The following is a 6,524-nucleotide window of genomic DNA, read 5'->3' on the forward strand; positions in this document are numbered from 1 at the left end:
ATGCCTTGTAATTTTTAATTCCACACTGTCTCTAAAGTGATCCATCTGCATTTGTACCAAATTAATACCTCTATTGCTCTGCTTTTCCCAAAATGAGAATGCTTTTCCGAGTTTAGCAGTGAAGACGCTTGTTGAGAAAGTTTTGAGTTTAAAGGAAGTGTTTCATTTAGTCACTAGTAATTCCTCCACCCAAGAAAAACATTGGTATCTGTTTCTCTGAATTTCTTTGGACAATTTACAGTCCCCCCAGCCCCCCCATGTCCTTGTCGTATCCCGCCCCCGTCCATTCCTGTGTGTTGTCCCCTGTGTCCCCCCCCCCTTCCTCAGATTGTCAGATTGTCCTCAAACTGGCTTTGGCCTTGAACTCCTGATTCCCCTGTGTCTAACTCCCAAGTGCTGGGATTACAGGCATGTGCTTTCATACGTGGTTTGGTTCTTTCTGAAGCAAAGATTATACCAACAAAGATTGTTTTTAGACAGATTTTCTTTTTGTCTGTACACATAGATCTTCAATAATCTAACTTTATTTACTGCTTACAAGGAAAATGGGCATACCTATTTTCTTTTAGGAATCCTATTTTTTATGTTGTAGTCAACCACACATTATACTCAACCTGGCAAGAATCAACCACAAACAACTGCAGAGAATTTTTCAACTTCCCTTTGTGTATCAAATTTTTCATCTGAATACACTTTTAAATCCCTGGATTTAATATCTCAAGTAACTACTTGAAGGAGAAAAGGGTACATATATCATGTTTCTAGTTGAAGAAATTACTGAATTAGTTTGATTTTTATTCTCTTTTGTCTTATGTTTTTGTTTTGTTCTAGATTTTGTGTGTGTTGTTGTTGTTGGTTGGTTGGTTGGTTGGATTGGTGTGGTATGATTTTTTATTTTGTAGGGTTTTTTTTTTTTGAGCGGGTGTGTGTTCTATTTGTTTTCAAGCCCAGACTGGCCTCAAACTACCTATGCAACTGAGGATAACCTTGGACTTTTGAGCCTCCTGCCTCCACCTCCTGAGTGCAAGGATCACAGACTGTGCCGCCCATGCCCAGTGATGGGGGTCAGCACAGGGCTTTGTGCATGCTGGGTAAGCATTCCACCAACTGAGCCGCCTCTCTAACCGTTGGCTTTTCTGCCCCTTCAGAGTCAGAAAGAAGGGGCTGGAGAGATGACTTAGCAGTTAAGAGCACTGGCAGCTCTACCAGAGGACCTGAGTTTGATTCCCAATACCCACAGAGTTGCTAACCACCATTTGCAAATCCAGTCTCAAGACAGCAGACACCTTCTTCTGGTCTGCATGTCACCGGGCACTGACACAGTACACAGGTATACATTCCAGGGGAAAATGTACCCATGAAATAAATACAATTTTAAAAAAAGGTCAGGAAGAAGCAAAGACTGTAACATATCCAGCCTTTAATTACTGGTAAGTAAAAAGGAATGTTTTTGGAGCATATGTCAACGCTACCTCGAAAAGCTGGCCCCCAAGCCAAGCCTCAGAAAGGGGAGAGGGTCTAAATTGCTACTGGTGGGCAACACAAGATGGGGGGATATTAGGGAAAGACAGGCACACAGCTGAGTCAAGGAGTTGTGGTGGCGCACGCCGTTAATCTCACCACTCAGGAGCAGAGGCAGGAGGATCTCTGTGACTTTCGAAGCCAACCTGGTTTATAGAGCGCGTTCCAGGACAGCCAGGGCCATACGGAGAAACTCTGTCTCAAAAAATAAATAAATAGTAAGTAAATACTAAATAACAATAAACAGTTGATCCTGGTGGCACACACCTATAATCCAACACTTAGGAGGCTGAGCCAGCATGAGCTGCTCAGCAAAACCCTGTAAGAGAAAGAAAGGAAGGGAGGGAGGGAGGCAGGGAGGGGAGGGGAATGGAGGATGAGAGGGGGCAATTAAAGTAATAATAGAAGAAGCTGGAAAGGAGGTAAGGCTGCCTTAGCAGGAGATTGTAAGAGACCTTTGTCTCTCATCACGTAAAGGATTCATATCATGACAGGGCATTGTGGTTTCCATCCTCTAGAAACAGGATAACGTATACTAAACTGCCTGTTTGATAACATATACTAAACTGCAGGCAGGTCTGGCATAACCATATACCCAACATCACCACAACCAATGTGACACTGCGTACCCCTCATCCCTGATCAAATCTGTCTTTGAGAAGCACTGAGGAAACCTCCAGCCAGAAAGAGGTCACTAGGCACCCGCCCCCCGCCCATGCTTTATGAATGAAAAGACGACAACTCTTCAAACCCAGAGGAAAGGGCTTCCACAAGCTCCCACAGCTGGTCTGAGGCAGAGCAGACTCAGAGCAATGTCCCCGGGCTCTGGTTCCCAGCTTTGATGCTCCACAGGACCCAATTGCACCAAGTAATTCTACTCAGCTCTAGGAAAAGACCATTTTTGACCAAATGTTCCTTTATCGACAAACCCCTAGGGAAGCTGTAATTCTGAAGGAGAAAGATGATAGGTCCCTTAAGAAAACGGTTCTGATGGTATGTTGTTCCTACCAGAGTGATGCTAGGCATGCTTCTGGGGCCTTTGCCCTTTAACCCCACAAGGTAAAACAGCCTCACCACAGGCTAAGGGGGACGCTATATGGAACCAGAGGAGACCCAACCACAAATTAAATCCCTCAGAACAGTTTCCAGACGCCAAAGGCCTTCCACATCAAAACTCCCGACATGGACGTCTTTGTCTGTGGAAGCATGTTTATTTGTAGCAAAGTGAGTTTTGCAGTGGAGTTAATGAACTCCCAACACTATTTCAGAACATGGCGCTTTGACTGCAAAATGCACAGGATTTATGGTTTCAATCAGCCAGACTTTAAACAAAAAATTTCCATCAGAGTTGCTTGATTATTTGCAGCACCTTTAAAACAAGACACCTTGAAACCTTTACGGAATGTCTGTGTTTTGACAAGATGAGAGTGTTAGCAGAAGCCGGGACAGGGGTACCAGAGACCTCTCTACTATCTTGGCAACTCTTCTGTAAATGTAAAGGTATTCTGAAAATGATTCTAAAATAGAAAATTTATTTTGAAAGTGAAGCCCTGCTGGACATAGCTGCATATGTCTGTAATCCTACAACTTAAAAAAGCTAAAGCAGGGAGGATTAGCTGTTCAAGGCCAGCCTGGTCTACTGGAGGGGAACCAACAACCAATATGGACAATGGTGAAGATATACAAAATGTACACACACACACACTTAAAAAATGACTGAGGGGCTCCGAGGGAAGCATTTGCCTGGCACGCACGAATCCCTAGAGAAAATCTCCAGCACCACAACATTAAATTAATTAATTAAACAAATGTACAACTTTCAAATTGTAAGGGGCAAGATGAGTCGGTTAATAAAAATTCTGCCACCTGAGTTTGATATCCTGACCCACACAGAAGAGAGCCACCTCTCCCAAACTGTTCTCTGACCTCCCTATTTATACCTGACATGCATGTATGGACAAACATACTCATGCACACAGGTTACATATACACATGAGCACAAATTTTTATGCATGCATTTTGTTTATTTGTTTGTTTGGTTTGGTTTTTGGAGACAGGGTTTCTCTGTGTAACAGCTCTGACTGTCCTGGAACTCACTTTGTAGACAAGGCTGGCATCGAACTCAGAGAGATCCGCCTGCCTCTGCCTCCTGAGTGCTGGGAATAAAGGTGTGAGCCACCACCATGAAGGGAACACAATTTTTTTTTTAAAAAATTAAAGTTATCTGTGATAATCAAAGAATTCCTTGGGGTTTTTTCCTTTTCTTTAGTTTTTTGAGACGAAATCTCACATAGTCCAGGCTAGCCCAAACTCCTGATCCTGAGGATGACTTACAGCTACCTCCTGAGTGCTGAGACTACAAGCATACACCACCAAGCCATCTTTTTAATGCTATTTTAAAAAATGAGATGCCTTTTTTTCCCCAACCAGATTGTTGAAGTTGTTAGGTTTTGCGGGATTTGTTGAGTAGTTAATTGATTAGGTTAGGTTTTTATTTGCTATCATGGCTTGGCTTCTTGGAGGAAAAAAATCCAAAAACCAGAAACAATTACTCAGAGTTGGTGGGAGGCAAGGGAAACAAATACTAGGGGAAGAGAGTACCCTGCTACATTTGCTGGAGTGAACTTTGGCGGCTCAGACCTAGAAACCTTTGTATCTGTACTACCATGCTACTTTAGGAATTTGTTCTAAGAAAATCTGCAAGTTCGAGGCCAACCTGGTCTACACTCAAATCCCAGGCCAGCCAGTGCTGTTGTATAGAAAGAGTTCAGATGCTCTTGCAGAGGAACCCAGTCAGTTCCCAGCACCCACATCAGACTGCTCACCACCCTCTGTAACTCAGGTCACTTATATGCAGATACCCACATACAGACATACATAAAACATTTAAAGTACTTGAAATTTTAAAGACATAAAAAGTACACAGAACATTTTCAAGCAGCTTATGGAGCAAATGACATATGCAAAATGATGAGCATGTATCTGAAAGAAACACACTAAGTGATCTTGGCGACTGTCAAAACTCCCCTATGATGGACAATAATGTTAACTTTCTTCATTTTTGTTGTGTAAAAAAAGAAAAAGGTCAAGCCTGCTTAAGGAATGCTAGAAGCCAAGCATTCCCAGAACCTCCCATCATGCTTTGGTCCCATCCTTTCTTGGCTTCGCTCTGGCACTAACTTTCCAGCCTGGCTTTCCTTCTGACCTGTGAACTCCTGATTTGGGTTAACCCCAACCCTCTTTACCCAGCCTTTGGGCACCCCAGTACTTACCACCCTGGCGGCTCTCTGCTGCCCCCTCCTGCTACTTACAGACAACCACTGTCACTCTGAAAGGTCCAGATTTACCTCCTCTTGACTCTTCTGAAGAAAGCCTTTGGCCCCTTGAGTGGCAAAAATTCAGGACGCAAGTACTTTTTCATATTAGGTCGATGGAGAAGAAAAGAATATTCTCTCCACAAATCCTTTGCTAATTGCAGTCCCAGACTCTGAAGTCCTCCAGTACAATAATGACTTGCTCTGACAGTGGGAGCTAAGCAACCCATAGCAACGTGTGAAAATCTGACTTTTCGCCAGTTCTCCACCCACAAGTTAGGATCTAGGCCAGCAGTGTCCAGAGGCGACGTTCTATACCTACACTGTCGGTGTGGCCACCAGCCTCCTGTGGCCAGCCAAACACTTGGCACATGATTGGGGAATACATCACACACACACACACACACACACACACACACACACACACACACACGCATACATATATAAAATTTGTTTTTGACCCAGGAGCTCACTTTTTAGCCAAGGCTGGCATGGAATCCACTCTGTAGCCCAGGCTGGCCTCAAACTCATGACAGTCTTCCTGCCTCAGTCTTCGAAATGCTAGGATTACAGTCAAGAACCACCACACTTGACTACTTTATAAAAAAAATTAATTTTAACTTAAGTAACACTGGTTGGCTTGGAACTTGCGGTGTTGAATGAGCTGGCCTTGAATGAGCACTTGCTGCTCTTCCAGAGAACCAGTTTTCAGTTGCCAGCACCCATGCTGGGCAACTCAAAACCTCCCGTGACTCCAGCTCCAGGGAGTCCAATGATCTCTTCTGGCCTACACAAACACTTATACCACTATGTATGTGTTTGTGATAAATTTCTATTACACATCAGTAGTTTGGGGGGGGGGAAGTTGTCTAAATAAACAGCCTCTTGATACCAAAAATATAACAAAACAAACAAATAAAAAAAAACCCCAAGATATCAAATGTAACACTTTCCTAGAAGTGTGTAGAAAAGTCTAAAGTGTAGTTGAAACAGTAATGTTACCTGGTATAACAAGATGAGGTTACTTTCCATGGGCTAAAAAATAATAATAATGAAGTCCCCAGTTGCAATCTGTATTAATTAATTAAAACTTTAGGAGATGAAAAACAAAAACAAAAGAAAATTTGGTGCAACAGTAGCACATGCCTATGATTGTAAGACTTAGCAAGCTGAGGCAGGAGGATTGCCATGACTTTTGAGGCCAACATAGGCTGCATAGATAGAGCCTATCTAAAACAAAAATGAGCCAAATTTTCTGGTAGTGCATCCCAGCACTCAGAGGCAGGCAGATCTCTGAGTTTAAGGTCAGCCTGGTCTACAGAGTGAATTTCAGGACAGCCAGGGCTACACAGAGAAACCCTGTCTAGAAAAACCAAGAATAAAATAAATGATATTGTTACAGAGGAAACTGAGAAGATTCAAATACTCCTAAAGATACGTTTGATCTATATAAAAACATATTGTTGGGCTGGCAAAAGGCTCAGGGGATAAAAGCACTTCCCATGGAGACCGACAACCTGAGTTCAATGCCCAGAACCCACATTTTAAAAGCCAGGTGCAGCAGGCGTTGGTGACTCGCGCCTTTAGTCCCCAGCACTCAGGAGGCAGAGGCAGGCAGATCTCTGAGTTCAAGGTCAGCCTGGTCTACAGAGTGAGTTCCAATACAACCAGGGCACACAGAGAAAACCT

This window comes from Mesocricetus auratus, unplaced genomic scaffold, assembly GCF_017639785.1.
Source record: "Mesocricetus auratus isolate SY011 unplaced genomic scaffold, BCM_Maur_2.0 Super-Scaffold_100019, whole genome shotgun sequence".
Taxonomy (NCBI): domain Eukaryota; kingdom Metazoa; phylum Chordata; class Mammalia; order Rodentia; family Cricetidae; genus Mesocricetus; species Mesocricetus auratus.